This window comes from Dendrobates tinctorius, unplaced genomic scaffold (genome assembly GCF_039654945.1).
Source record: "Dendrobates tinctorius isolate UK_male_01 unplaced genomic scaffold, ASM3965494v1 ptg000008l, whole genome shotgun sequence".
NCBI lineage: Eukaryota > Metazoa > Chordata > Amphibia > Anura > Dendrobatidae > Dendrobates > Dendrobates tinctorius.
The window spans coordinates 14,425,882-14,440,424 of NW_027361676.1; the positions used below are offsets into that span (position 1 = coordinate 14,425,882).

General features: G+C 43.0%; 1 protein-coding gene across 1 annotated transcript in view; it reads left to right on the forward strand.

Annotated features, from left to right (window-relative positions):
• Window positions 1-5,837: 5,837 nt before the first annotated feature.
• Window positions 5,838-14,543, forward strand: part of TRIM2 (tripartite motif containing 2) — a 205,397-nt gene continuing 196,691 nt past the window's right edge. The window contains exon 1 of the mRNA XM_073576382.1: window positions 5,838-6,052. The gene's annotated coding sequence lies outside the window, so the exon portion shown is untranslated. The remainder of the gene's footprint in view (window positions 6,053-14,543) is intronic.

Sequence of the window (14,543 nt, forward strand, 5' to 3'; positions counted from 1 at the left end):
GTATATTTTTTTTTCCTTAATCCCACTGCTATAGTAATTTCATATATATATTTCTATATGTATGTAGACTTAGAAAGTGACTTACCAATATTTGGTACACATAAAATAGCTGCTTATTAATGTGAGCTTTTGGCAAATAAAGATTAGAAACGGCATCATAATTTGTATTTATAGAACAGAATAATACCAGCGGATAATAAGAACAGAATAATACCAGTAATTTGTCATTTGTAATTTTGCTCATGACAATGCAGTTTGGATTTTCTATGACAATCAGCTATTCCTTCCTATAGATACACTGCATATTCATTTCCAGCAAATAACAAGATTGTATGTTTTTAAGTATCTACTGTTAAAAAAACATTTCTGACTAAAGCGTGCCACTGTATAGAACCGCCAAACGTGTAAAAGAAAACTGATTCCAAAAGAATATATTCTATAAAATGTAACAACAACAAGTACAGTATGTAAGTATCTGGACAAGAATGAAGTGATTAACCAGAGTCAGCATGGGTTTGTACAGTAACTAATAAGCCATGTCAGACTAACTTAATTTCCTTCTATGACAGAATCACTGACTGGGTGGATCAGGGAAATGCTGTAGATATAGTATATCTTGTCTTCAGCAATACATTTGACAAAGTATCTCACACCATCCTTATTGAAGAAAATGACTAAGTATGGAATGGACAAGGCAACTGTTAGGTGGATTCATAACTGGCTTAGTGATCAGACCCAAAGAGTGGTCATAAATGGCTGCACATCCAGTTGGAAGAATGTCTCAAGTGGGGTACCACAGGTTTCTGTCCTGGACCTTGTATTGTTCAACATCTTTATCAATGATTTAGATGAAGGAACTGAGGGTACACTGATTAAATTTGCTGATGACACAAAGCTAGGAGGGATAGCTAATACTAGGGAAGAGAGAGAGGATTCAAAAAGATATAAATAAACTGGAGCAGTGGGCAGCAACTAACAGAATGTTTTTTTTAACAGGGAAAAAATGCAAAGCACTACATCTGGGCAATAAAAATGAAAATAGCATATACAGAATGGGAGGAATAGGGCTAAGCAACAGCACATGTAAAAAAGACTTGAGTACACTAATAGATCATAAACTAAACATGAGTCAACAGTGTGATGCAACAGCAAAAAAAGTCAAATACAATTCTAGGATGTATTAAAAGAAGCATACAGTCTAGATCACGTGAAGTCATTATTGCCCTCTACTCCTCTTTGGTCAGACTTCATCTGGAATACTGTGTGCAGTTTTGGGCACCACATTTCAAAAAAGACATCAACAAACTGGAGCAAGTTCAGAGAAGAGCGACCAGAATCGTGACCGGTCTGCAAACCATGTCCTATGAGGAGCGGTTACAGGATTTGGGAAGGTTTAGCTTGCAAAAAAGTAGACTGAGAGGAGACTTAATAGCTGTCTACAAATATCTCAAGGGCTGTCACATTGTAGAAAGATGATCTTTATTCTCATTTGCACAAGGAAAGACTAATAGCAATGGCATGAAACTGAATGGGAGGAGACACAGATTAGATATGAGAGAAAACTTTTTGACAGGGTGATCAATGAGTGGAACAGGCTGCCACGAGAGGTGGTGAATTCTCCTTCCATGGAAGTTTTCAAACAGAGGCTGGACAGACATCTGTCTGGGATGATTTAATGGATCCTGCTACCATACTATGATTTACTGAAAATTTTGTCCAGGTGACAGAAACCTGATCATGGGATGTGGTATATGGCCGCACAGACATTGTTCTTCATGCTACTCATCCAGGCATCATTGCTGTAATAAAACATCTCCTGTAATTAGGTGACATCTTGTAAGAAAGTATTTCATTGTCACATATGTAGTTGTATTGTTGCGCAGAGAGAGGGAGAGAGAGAATTTTTGTTTTTGTCCGGCACCCAGACAGAATTTGGGGTTAATTCAGTGTCTGGAGGATCCGCCGGCCAAAAAAACGTTGCAAGCTCCGTTTGGAAATCTTAGAGGATGTTGACGGACACTAACATTGTGGCGGATCCTCACAAAAACGGATGCAACGGACGGCAATCAGTCAGGATCCACCAATAATGAAAGTCAATGGGGAAAAAAACGGATCCGCAAAGAAAAATGGCGGATCCGTTTTTTTTCAAATTTGGCGGATCTTGACTGATTGTCAAAAACGGAAGTGTGAAAGAGGCCTAAGTATTAAAATATTTATCCATTGCCGTCTTTTCTGGTTTCCTGCACCACTCCGGTCCCACATGACTGCTCTGCAGCTTTGGCGGCTCACAGAGCATCTACTGTGTTGGGCGATGGCTGTTTTTCCAGCATAAGGGCTCGTTCAGACATCCCTTTTTTTCACGCACGTGTTCTCTCTATGGTTTCATGGTTGGGACACATGGCTACAATAATCCATGAAGCTGTTCACGTGTGTGTTGACAAAAGAAAATCACGGAGACATGTCGAAAAGTTGATGAAAATTGGCTGAAAAATACTGATGACACTCAGATCGTTTTTTTTATTTTGCGTGCGTGAGAAATTACGGATGTCTGAATGAGGTCCAAGTCTGAGACAGAGAATGAGGATCCATAGACATACATCAATAAAGTGACTTGCGGTCCCCACATAAACCCCCTGTGTCAGATGATAGTCTGATTTCGGATCATTTGGGCTAGAAGAGGTCGCAGTCAACTGGAAAAGACAACGATCATTAAGAGTTTTCATTCACTTACACTTCATATAATATACATAATTGAGACGGAATAAACATTTTATAAAACATAATGTCATGGGAAGCCTAGGTAACTTTAGGCTGAAACCCCGGGGCCCCTGCTGTGTCCCTCAGACTAGGGGAAACCCTGTCTGCCCCTCAACCCAGGGTTTACACTGAAGGTGTGCCTGCCTGGGCCTCCACCCTGTCCTTGTCTCCTGTCCAGCCCTAAGCTGAACCCACCACCCTCCACCCAGTGAGGAGACCAAGCACCAGACCCCACAAAGAGTATGGACAGGGATAACGGAAATGCACCACACCGCGTACACACAGGGGAATACAGTAATTTGCAAGGGCAACCAAATAATACAACACAGGGAGGCAAAATGGCAACAATGGAATATACTACACCAGCAACCGTATGCTCCTTAGACCACCACTCCAGACCGGTATCGCTTAGCACAAGGCAAGAGCTATAGTCGGCGACGCCCATAGTCACACAGGGCAATTTAAAGACAGAGGGCGTGGCTATGCCCTCAGCCAGAATGACAGCCTGGTTAACCCAATCCAAGCCGGATCAGAAGACCAACCAGCGCCGCTGAGAACCATGTGGTAGGATGGGGTATTACCGCTGTCTGCCGGACACCCTGGTGCGAACAGTGTCCGACATGACACATAAGCAGACTTCCTTTGCTACAAATCTTTGCCACATATGTGAACAAAGCCTTAATAAGTCCACCTATAACAGATCATTCCTTAAAATAATGGTAATATAATTTATTTATTTCTATAGCGTAGCACTTTGCAATTCAGAGGGGACAAGTACAGACAAAATCAGACATTAGAGTAACATAATACAACACGTACCAAGAAGAGTGAGTGCCCGAAAACAGGTTAAGCCTACATTCCCACGATGAGATTTGGTATTTTATGCTAAATATTTTTGAAAAATTGAAAGTAACCTATTTTACTTATTAGTAACATAGTTAGCAAGTAACATAGTTAGTGTGATGGTGTGATATGTTATGTGGATATCATTTTTTGTATATTCCTATTTTTCTATTTCAGTTATTTTCATAGTGTTTTTCTTATTACATTGTAAGTCTACAGCCTCACTGTGTCTGTCTCTTGATGACCCCCTGTAGTGCATTAATCCCTAAGGCCCTTTGTTCTCCTCTGGGTGGCCAAGAAATCTTGCCAACTTGTTTGACTACCCCTGGACAAGGAAGGGGGTGGGGAGAACAGCAGCTGGACAAGTCAGTTCCGGTGTGGACAGGATCGTGTTCAGACAGCACTTCAGAGAGAGAAGGACCCATTTTATTCTCTGGTGCTAGAGTTTTGGAATCTCGTTTCCCTGGACATTTTATCCTGATACTGGACTGCATTCTTATTCTGGACTGTCTTATCCTTTGTGTGGTGGACTGAATATGGACCTTTTTTTGTATTTTTGCCTGAAGAAAGGGCTTGGAATTGTTCACTCTTCGCTTGCTCTGTTGATTGTGTGATACCAGAGAAGGACCCCGTGACAGTTAGCAAGGCCGAAAAAACACATTTGTCCATCCAGTTCAGCCTATATTCCATCAGAATAAATCCCCAGATCTACGTCCTTCTACAGAACCTAATAACTGTAAATAGTAACATAGTTAGCAAGGCCCAAAAACGAAAGAATCATAGAATAATAGAATCGTAGAGTTAGAAGGGACCTCCTGGGTCATCTGGTCAAACCCCCTGTTCAAAGCAGGATTCACTAAACCATCTCAGACAGATGTCTGTCCAGCCTCTGTTGGAAGACTTCTATTGAAGAGAAATACTGTGTTTCTGCCCAGTTTCAAACTGAGGACTATTCATGTGTAAAGGGCCTGTTACACTAAGCGATATCGCTAGCAATATCGCTATAACGTCACTAGTTTTGTGACGCTGCAGCGATATTGCTAGCGATATCGCTATGTGTGATACCTCTCTGATCGCGCGAGAACGTCCTGGCCCGTTTCTCGTCGGCCACTTCCTGCTGGGCTTCCTGCTGTGGCGACAAGCAACGCGTGGATCTGCCTGGTGAGATCTGCCTGTTTGGCAGCTCACTAGTGACCACTTAGCGATGCACTAGCGATCCTGACCGGGTCATATCGTGGTTGGGATCGCTGGTACATCGCTAAGTGTAACGGTACCCTAAGGCAGACGTGATAACCACTACAACTACAGAAACCAGGTAAACAGGTGCAGAAAATCTGTAACATCAAACACTCTTCAGGAGAATGTAGTCTTAGGGTACCGTTACACCTAGCGATGCACCAGCGATCCCGACCAGCGATATGACGCGGTCAGGATCGCTGGTGTATCGCTAGGTGGTCGCTAGTGAGCTGCCACACAGGCAGATCTCACCAGCGACATCGCTGGGGACAGGGATCGCAACTTACCTGTCAGACGCGGCGATCCTGCGTCCTCCCCCCCTGGCTCCACGCGTCGCTCGTCATCACAGCAGGAAGCCCAGCAGGAAGTGGCCGACGAGGAATGGTCCAGCAGCTTCTCGCGCGATCAGCGATTACCAGCGGGGGAGCCGGTCGGAGGTAAGTATCACATGCAGCGATATCGCTAGCAATATCGCTGTAACGTCACAAAATCGGTGACTTTACAGTGATATTGCTAGCGATATCGCAGTGTGTAACGGGGGCTTTAGAGTTTTCTGTAAATTTATACTATGTAAAGATCCTTAATGGCAGGGATAATTCATTAATCACACCAGTGTGAAGTACATTTAGCACATACACTATATAGCTTGAGTTTAGCGGGAATGGAGGTAAAAAGAACTTGCACTCTAAATGAAAAGGGCACATATCATACAAGATGCAGTGAGTAAAAGCCTCTCAATGTTATTTAAACACAATTCTGAATGTCATGTCACATAGAGTTCTAGTGGGGGATATTACAATGCAGGAAACAATGGCATTTGGGTGGATAAAATGAGGCAAATGGAAATATCAGACACTCAGCAGAATGTCACTGATGTTATCTCGGATGCAGCAGCTTTCTGTAGCCTGCAGCTCAGGAGCTCTGATAGATCCCATCATTATTATTCCCCCTGATGTCACCATTTGCAGGCAGGAGGTGGTGGAGAACATTGCTGCGCATCACATAAGATGAGTGTGTGAAACCCTGAGGCAGCAGGGAGGTCACATCTCACAGATGCAGAGGATGCAGGCAGCATGCAGGGCTTAGCACAGAGAAAGTGAGCAGGAACCAGACTGCAGTCTTCCATTCACCAGGAGAAAGACACAGCTCTAAATCAGCTAAATCAACTCTCTCTTCTTTTTCTGGAGCAGCCACTGGATCTCTGTGTCTCCTAAATGTGAGTGATCAATGTATTTCACATATCACAGCTGAGAATTTCATTGCTTTATGTATCCTGCATGCACTGATAGGATGTGTGGCAAGGATATGGTTAATAACAAGGTATTTGCAAACTGCAGGAAGAAATGCAAAAAAAAAAAAGAGTCTATGGCCATCTGTATCTATTGTAATGGATTTTTTAAGGAATTTCTGTATGAATGGGGCTTTGTAAGCGTTGTAGCTTTATTTGTAGGTTTGATGACTATTGTATCTATGTGCATTGTCCTCAATCAGCGAGTCGTGTTCTCAAGGTGGTCCGCCTGCGTCTGTATGACCTTGTGGCCTGTGGACGCCAATGCTTAGTACTTCTTATTTTGCTGCAGTTTTTGGTTTGTTTTACCTTGTCTAGACGTACATGGTTGATTTGCCTTGTGTAACCTTCAGCCTTTGATGACTTGCGTTCACTGGGAAAATCCAGACAGGTTCAAGGAGTATCTCAAAGTTTCAGGGGTGCAGAACAGAGTTATTTTGCTATTTAGTCTGTAGTCACATTTTTCAGATTGCAAATTTCAGAATTACTCTCATTCACAATGGACATTTCTGAAATGTTAAGGCTTTGTTCACAACACATTCTTGTCTTGATTAAAAAATACTGATACACTATATGGACAAAAGTATTGGTACACCTATATATTACACCTGCTGGGTTTTATGGCATCCCATATTAAATGCATAGGCGTGAATATGGAGTTGATCACCACTTTTCAGCTAGAATAACCTCCACTGTGTGTTCTGGAAAGGCTTTCTACCTGATTTTCGAGTGTTTCTGAGGGAATTGTTGTCCATTCTTTCAGAAGAGCATATCACTGATGTAGGGCAAGAAGACCTGGCTCACTAATATCTGTTCTAGTTCACCCAAAAGGTGATTGGTGGGGTTGAGGTCATGGCTCTTTGCAGGCCATTATCCAAAATGTATTTGTATGCTGAAATATTAAGCTGTCCCTTCACTGCAACTAAGGGGCCAATACCAAACCCGCGAATAACAAGCCCATAGCATTATCCCTCCTCCACTAAACCTTACAGCGCTCTCTCTCTCTCTCTCTCTCTCTCCTTCCCGGCCAGCGGTTCCTTTAAAAAATCTTCATTCTCCAGATCCGTCAAAATAAGGATCCTGTGCCATCCGTTCACATCAGTTAGGAACGGATCCGCTTTTCCGCCTTTTTGGCGGATTATAACTGAAACAAAAAACTGAAGTGTGAAAGAGGACTAACACAGGAGTTTGGATAATTTGGCCACAGCAGCCTTTATTGAAACAAACAGATAATCAATTCAGACGTATCATACATAATAATGATGGGGTCCTTGAAACACCAAAATCTGGTGATTACCAAAAACAGAAACCATACACCAAAATTATTTCTCCCAGTCGTTCCCCCACTGGTTCAGGAGCACCATAATCCAAAGGGTTCCATTCCACGTTTAAACTTCCTGTGACCCGACATTCCATTGCGGCATGTCTTCCCCAAAATCACCAGACCAAAGACCATCTTTTCCAATTCTGGAATCCATATCCTAATGAATCCCCCAGACCAATTTAGAACTAACTTTAAGGACCCCCAACCTTGAATAGCCACCATGGCCTAAAATTGTCTCAAAGTATAATCAATCCCTACTATTAGTATTTTAGAGAGAGTCGGCGGGATTGTTACTGACCACTGAGAACAGGATAATGATAAATCCCTCCTCTTCCTGTCTCTAAAAACCCATAATCCCTGGCCCACCCCTTGCCTAATGTTTACCCCACCTCCCTAGAACCCATTGTCATGCCAGCATCCACCCACATCGGGGGGTGTGATTGGTGATGTAAGGCTTCAATGCAGCTGTTTAGCTGTAGAAACTCGTCATGAAGTTCCCGATGCACAACTCTCATACTGACGTTAAAGTATAACCTTTGTTTTCATTTTTATTTCATAAATCTATAGTTCACATGAAAATAAGCAACTTTGTAATATATCTTATAAGATAAATCTGCTTCTTTCTCTGCCAGAATTGATCAGTCATTATCAAAGTTCTCAATTCTGAGGTAAAATCTGTAGTCAGTGAGGACAGACCTTCCCATTACTGAGATAGGAGATGGCAGGCGCTACTGATAAGATTATATGTAGATAGGAGGGGGAGGAGCTTTGTCTCAAGCTCCTCCCTCCTCCATAAAACCTTATCATAGATGTGGGGAATCTTTTTTCTGCCAGGGCCCATTTGGATATTTATACCATTCTTTGTGGGCCGTACAAATCACGCACTAATTCCGCCCACAAAGTACGCCCTGACGCTGGCACTGATGTCAGGATGTAATCTTTCATTGCATGCGCCTCAGCGTTTAGTAATGCACACTGTGTGTGCCTGCTCACAGAGCAAGATAAAAATAAATGAGCCAGCGGTCAACAAAATACATCTAGTGGCCTAAGCACTGCAGTCTCTGTGAATCTGCCCGAGGGCTGGATAAAAGGTCATCGAAGGCCATGAATAGCCCTTGGGCCGAGGTTCCCCACTCTTATCAGTAGCAGCTCATCTCCTAGCTCAGTAATGTAAAGGGAAAGTCTGTCCTCAGTGACTACAGATTTTGTTTTAGAATTGAGAATTTTGATAATGACCGAGGTAAGTGCTGAAAAGCAACAATGCTACCCACCGAGCCACCATTCTGCCCATTACAAAGTTGCATATTTTCATGTGTGTTATTGATTAATGAAATAAAAATGAAAACTGCGGATACACCTTAAATTCTAGGGCAGTTTTGCATCCGTGCAGTTATTGAATCAGCAGAGCAGTGGTGACATTTATGCACTGTGCTCCTCAGCACTCAGTGACCCTGCTCTGTAACTTTATATGGTCTTCACTTCATGGCCGAGTTCCTGCGGTTCCTGAACGCTTCCACTTTTCAATAATACCACTCACAATTGATCATGGAATATTTAGGTGGGAAGAAATTACATGAAGTGACTAGTGATAATGGTGGCTCCTTATACAGGATCTCACTTAAATTCAATTAGTTCTTTTGGGCACCAGTTCGTTAAGAAATCTTTGTAATGGCTGACTGCGTGGTGAGGAGCTGGATTTTATACACATTTGCTATGGCACCAAACGAAGATGTGTGTCCCAATACCCAATACTTTTGTCCATAAAGCGTATATGCTATATATTTCTCAAAGGCTTCTATTGTAAAAGTGCATAGTTTTGGAATCCGGCTGACATGTTTTTGCCTAAATACCTTTCTTGGAGTAATAAGAAATGTAGGCTACCATTGAACGTAAAAAAAAAATGATGTTAATATTTCTTTTTCTAATGGAAGTTTATGGTTATTGCTTGTTTAGATCAGGTAGTTGGTCAGTTTAGTACAAAAAAAGCTAGGTTTTGGTTGGGGTCCATGGCAAATTTCAGGCATGGACTCTAAAACTCTACTCAAAGCCTAAAGCTCTCATGTAAGAGTTGCGTAGAACGCAGCTTTTCCTGCCACAGGCTTTGAATGAGCCAATAAGACAAAGTCTACAGCTAATGCATTCAAGCCCTACCTAGACGTGGCCTCCTGGAAACAGCAAAGCAGCAATCTGCAGGGGTTTCACAAGTCAGACCACCCCTCATCCAGTATTTATCACCTATGTAGATAGTTGCTATATGTTTCTGCAGGAATAAGAGTTTTAAGGGCTTTAATAATTATACCATCAAATATTTCCTCAATAAACAGAGTAGACCTATGTAATGTATAACTTGTATAAGTGTGTACATAATATATACAACTGTCAATGTTTTTATTGATCTGTTATTGTAATGCTGTGGTATTACATTTCGCCTCCTGATGGCTAGTAAATCTGCCTATGATGTCACAAGTCTCAAAGGGAATATTATATTCTCTGAACATAAGAAAGCTTTTCATGATATGTACTTGGCTTCAGTTAATTTCTTGCTTTGTCTAAGGGGGGATCATAGAATTCCTGTTTTAGCACCACAATGTTGTTTTTATATAGTAAGTAGTGTAGGTAATGCTATATTAAAGTGAACCTGACATCTGATATATGTCTGGCACTGGCTGTATGATCTGAGCCATGTATGTCTGACAATGAATCGCTGCGGTGTTTCAGAGAAAAATATACTTGTAATAGTCGCTGGGGACCGAGCTGCACAGCAGACTAGTCGGACAGGTGGGTGCTCAGCAACTTCTCCCCACCCTCTACCCTGGCTTGACACACATGTAGGTAGAGACCTATTAGTCTCTGGCATCGAGCGATAAGACGCCACTGGGGACCCACCCCTACGACTAGTCTACAGTGCGGCTCAGTCCCCGCCGGCTACTAAAAAGGTTTTTCTTTGAAATGCCACAAGGTTTCAGAGTCAAACATACCTGGCTGATATCATACAGCCTGTGCCTGATACATGCTGCCCACGGATTGGAAAGTATGTATCAGATGTCAGGTTCACTTTACAGATAAAACCTTGACATTTCCTTATGTTCTGCTCAGACATTTGAAAGTCATAGAAAGGGGTCCCCCCACACCCCCGAGTGAGTTGGATCGGAGAATAGCTCAGACCTGCCCCACCCATACATTACATAGACAACCTTTCATTTATATTCCCACGATCTAACACCACCCATACCGTTCAGCTAGTCCTACAGTGAAAACATCTGCTGAGACCTGGATGTTCTGAGTACCATGCTAAATTAATTGTTATTATTTATTTTTGGAGCACCGTCGATTCCATGGTGCTTTATGTGGCACCCCTGAGGCTCCTTCGCCACAGAGGTACTGCACCTCCTCCTGAGGTGTAGTATCCCACCATCCAGGTAAGGTGGAGACTCCTGACCACACTCCAAAACCTGCACCCCACACCACAAAGCACCTGCTTGGAGTATAGCAAAGCACCCATTGGTGGCTCCCTGCTTGGAACACGAAACGTGCTGGGAGGTGGGTGGGTTTAGTTTACATTACAAGGAGCAGGAAGAGTTTAGGATTAGAGGTCAGTTGGTTAGAGAGTTGGAGAGAAGATCCCCGGAGAGAGGGATGGATGGATGGAGGTGCTGCAGCGGATCCCAGTGACCTGGGTCTGCTGGCACGGGAGAGGAAGAGAAAGAGCAACGTAGCCTGAAAGCCTGATTCTCCATAGAAGGAAAGATTACTATGGAACGTGAAGAGTAAGAGAGAACAGAGGACGTGGGTTAGAAGAGCACCCTTCCTAGAAGTTTTAAGCGCAAGACCGGGGCCCGGTCCCCGAGGTTGTATGGATACTAATGGTCCTGCAGCAGACACCGGAGGAATAGAAGTAGTGACCACTTTATTCCCACACAAGACATGGGGGCACAACAGCAACTGGATAGTGAGCCGGGACTTAGTAGCAAGGAGTCCCCGAAGCAGGCTACAGCTGTCTGCCGTACAAGTAGAGTTCATAGGAACATCGGACAGGAGGCACTCCAGTGTAACTCAGTACTAGGAGTACTTCACTTAAAGGCGCTATAAGAGGAGACGTTCAGAAAGACACATGTTGGCGGGGTGTTGGAAAGGAGTACTTCATCTGGCCTGGAGGTTGACTGAGTCCCTGACCCGGAGGACACGGCACGGAGGCAGGCACCTGTTTGTACAAGAGACTGTGAGTAAAGCTTTGGGAACTACATGCCCTGGTGTCCTCGACTCATTCCTGCGCCAACTTGCCCAGCACTGCAGCATCCTCTGCGCCTGACACTACACCATCTGCGTGTCACCTCACCTACACTGCCCTGGGACTACAGCCCTGCCTGTGGAGGGCTATAGCATCATTGCTGCACCACACCATCTGTCCCAGAGGGTCTGTCTGCAGTGTCAGCTTACATCCCCATTGCCGAACACCACAGGTGGCGTCACGAATTACTGATAAACTTTCACTACCACAAGCACACTGAAACAACCCCCCTTACCACAAGCACACTGAAACAACCCCCCTTTTACATGGGCGCCCAGGCCACGGGCCGGGCCACAGCTGCCGTGACATCTCCCATTGAGGCTCATTGGGCCCGGTACCGATTACCCCACAGCCCTGGGAGGGCGACCCACTTTACATAAGAAGTGGCTATAAATACAAAATACACTAATAAGCTAACAATGACAGACTGGTACAGAAAGGAGAATGCCCTGCCTTTGCGGACTTACAGTCTACATGATAGTGGGGAAGGTGACAGTAGCTTGGGGGGTTGGGTTGCAGCAGCTTCGGTGATGGTGAGGTGGGTTATTGTAGGCTGTATGGTTCCTTCTTAGAGTCCCGAATGTGGTGGATCACTTGAAAATGCTGCATGCAGAGAAAATAAGTATCACAGGGTGACTGTAAGGGCTCATGCACATGGCTGTATTATGGCTTCATTTTCTACAGAGCCATGAATATGGCTGCCTTTTGGGCTAGTAAAACTCTACTACTGTAGGCTTTTAGTTTTTATGGAGTTATAGGTAAATAGGTTTTCACGCTGGTTCCACGTGAAGTTAAAAGATTGTATTACCCACTAGGCGCACTTAAAATGGAAAAATGGGTCTTTAGGACTCCAATACTGCCTGGACTTTTATATACAAGAGAAACACAATTGTCCCCAAAAGTGTTAGAATTTCTGACACTGGTTACAAGTTGTGTGTATCTCACTTGCCATAGACTTGGGCAAGTCACATATCTTGTGTCTGCGATCTTGATGATGTTTTACAGAAAAATGATGGCTTAAAAAAGTTGTGGAACAGCAATTTACAGACAAGTTGCCCATATTTTTTGGCTGCACGACCAATCTGACAATTGCAGTCGTGCAACACTTGTTGCCGTATTGCACTAGTTTTATGTGGTTTGGGAATCATTATTCGTCTTGTCCACAAGAGGGCTGTCGGAACAAACGGATGAAGTGACATCTGTCCAAATGTCACAGATACCCGAGTCATGAACAGGAGTTATAGAAGCATGTTCTTGAATCATATTGAGAAATGCAGAAAGGCTTTTAAGTAATGGAAAAGATTTTTCTTTTGTTTGTTTGTTATTTTACAGCAATGATTTATTAAGGTGTAGACATGTTGTTATACAAAGAATAGAATGAAATGAAATACAAAGAAGAGGGAGAAACCTTATACGCCCAGCTAAGAGTATCATTTTTTGTGCGCAACTATTGATGACAATATAATGTGACGTCATAAAATACAAACAATGAGAACAACTAGATCCAGCGCCGAGGTTTTATGTAAAATATATTGAAGCCAATAATCCTTGAAGAGGACTTGTCACCTGGTTGAAATGACCAGTCTTTGTTCTTATTTTATTCCCCCTGACTATTCTATTTTTTTGCTTGTTTTTTTTTAATTTGTATTTCTTTAAATTTGCCATACAATTTTAGAGATATGGGTCTTTTTATGTAGTACTAAATTTTTATGGTCTTTATCAAGAGTCTGATGCTTTAAGGGGTTGTCCGGTTCAAATTAATAAGTCTGCAGTCACTCTGTGTGACTGCAGACTTATGAATTCCCCCAGCACATGCCAGTTTCTGAGTTGAGAATGGAGGGTATGTATGAGTTATACAGACATACTCCCCGGCTAGTGGACACAGCCTTACTCTCCATACACTTGGAGGGAGTCTTGGCTCAGAAGTGTATGGAGCGAGTTACTGCACACTTATTGATTTGGACCAGACAACCCCTTGAAAAGATCTCATGAGCTATGCCCCCTTGTAAAAATCATAAAAATTAGCATAAAATAAAGAAGCTTATATCTGTGGCCCCGTCTAAGCGGATTTGAATAAAACAAAACAACAAAACAGAATACTCAGGGAAGCAGCAAGAATAAATGAACTAAATATGACCCGGTGACATGTCCTTTTTAAAGAGCACCTACAACTAGTCTATGGCTGCCCTTTTTATTAAATAAGAGTGTGCAGCCACAGAATGGTGACTTCATTAAATATAATTTTGTGTCAAAACTGCTCATAAGTGCTCCTAATGCCCCACAAAAGGGCCTAACTTTTTACCAAAATCGGGTGTGAACTTCACTTCAAAGGTTGTAGGATCCTGGTATGTAAAATGGGATCCCACAGCCCTCCAAAGACCCTCTAGCAGTGAAAGATCGTCTTGCGAGCTCTCGCTCTCTGCACTATTCCTGTGCTGTCACATACTGTACTTTACTAATTAGTTACTAAACGGTAGCATCATTACAGCAATTGGCCTTCAGTAACAGCTTATAGTGAAGTACGAGAGGCATTCATTAAAGAATTCCCCTGACCCACTTCTTGTGGACTGAGAGCGATGAAACTTGGCACAGTTATTAGTCCTTCTCTACATAGGTGCCACCTAGGGACACACACTTCTCCCATCTCTCTAAGCAACTGTAAACACCTTGCTTGTAAAAGTCGACTGGTTTCTCCAAAAGCCACGTTGTGACTTCGGAAATCAAAGTCTCATCATCTGGAAAATGCTTGCCCTTCAAAAATAACTTCATTGTTGGAAAGTGGAGGACTTCTCGTGGTGTGTGGTTGG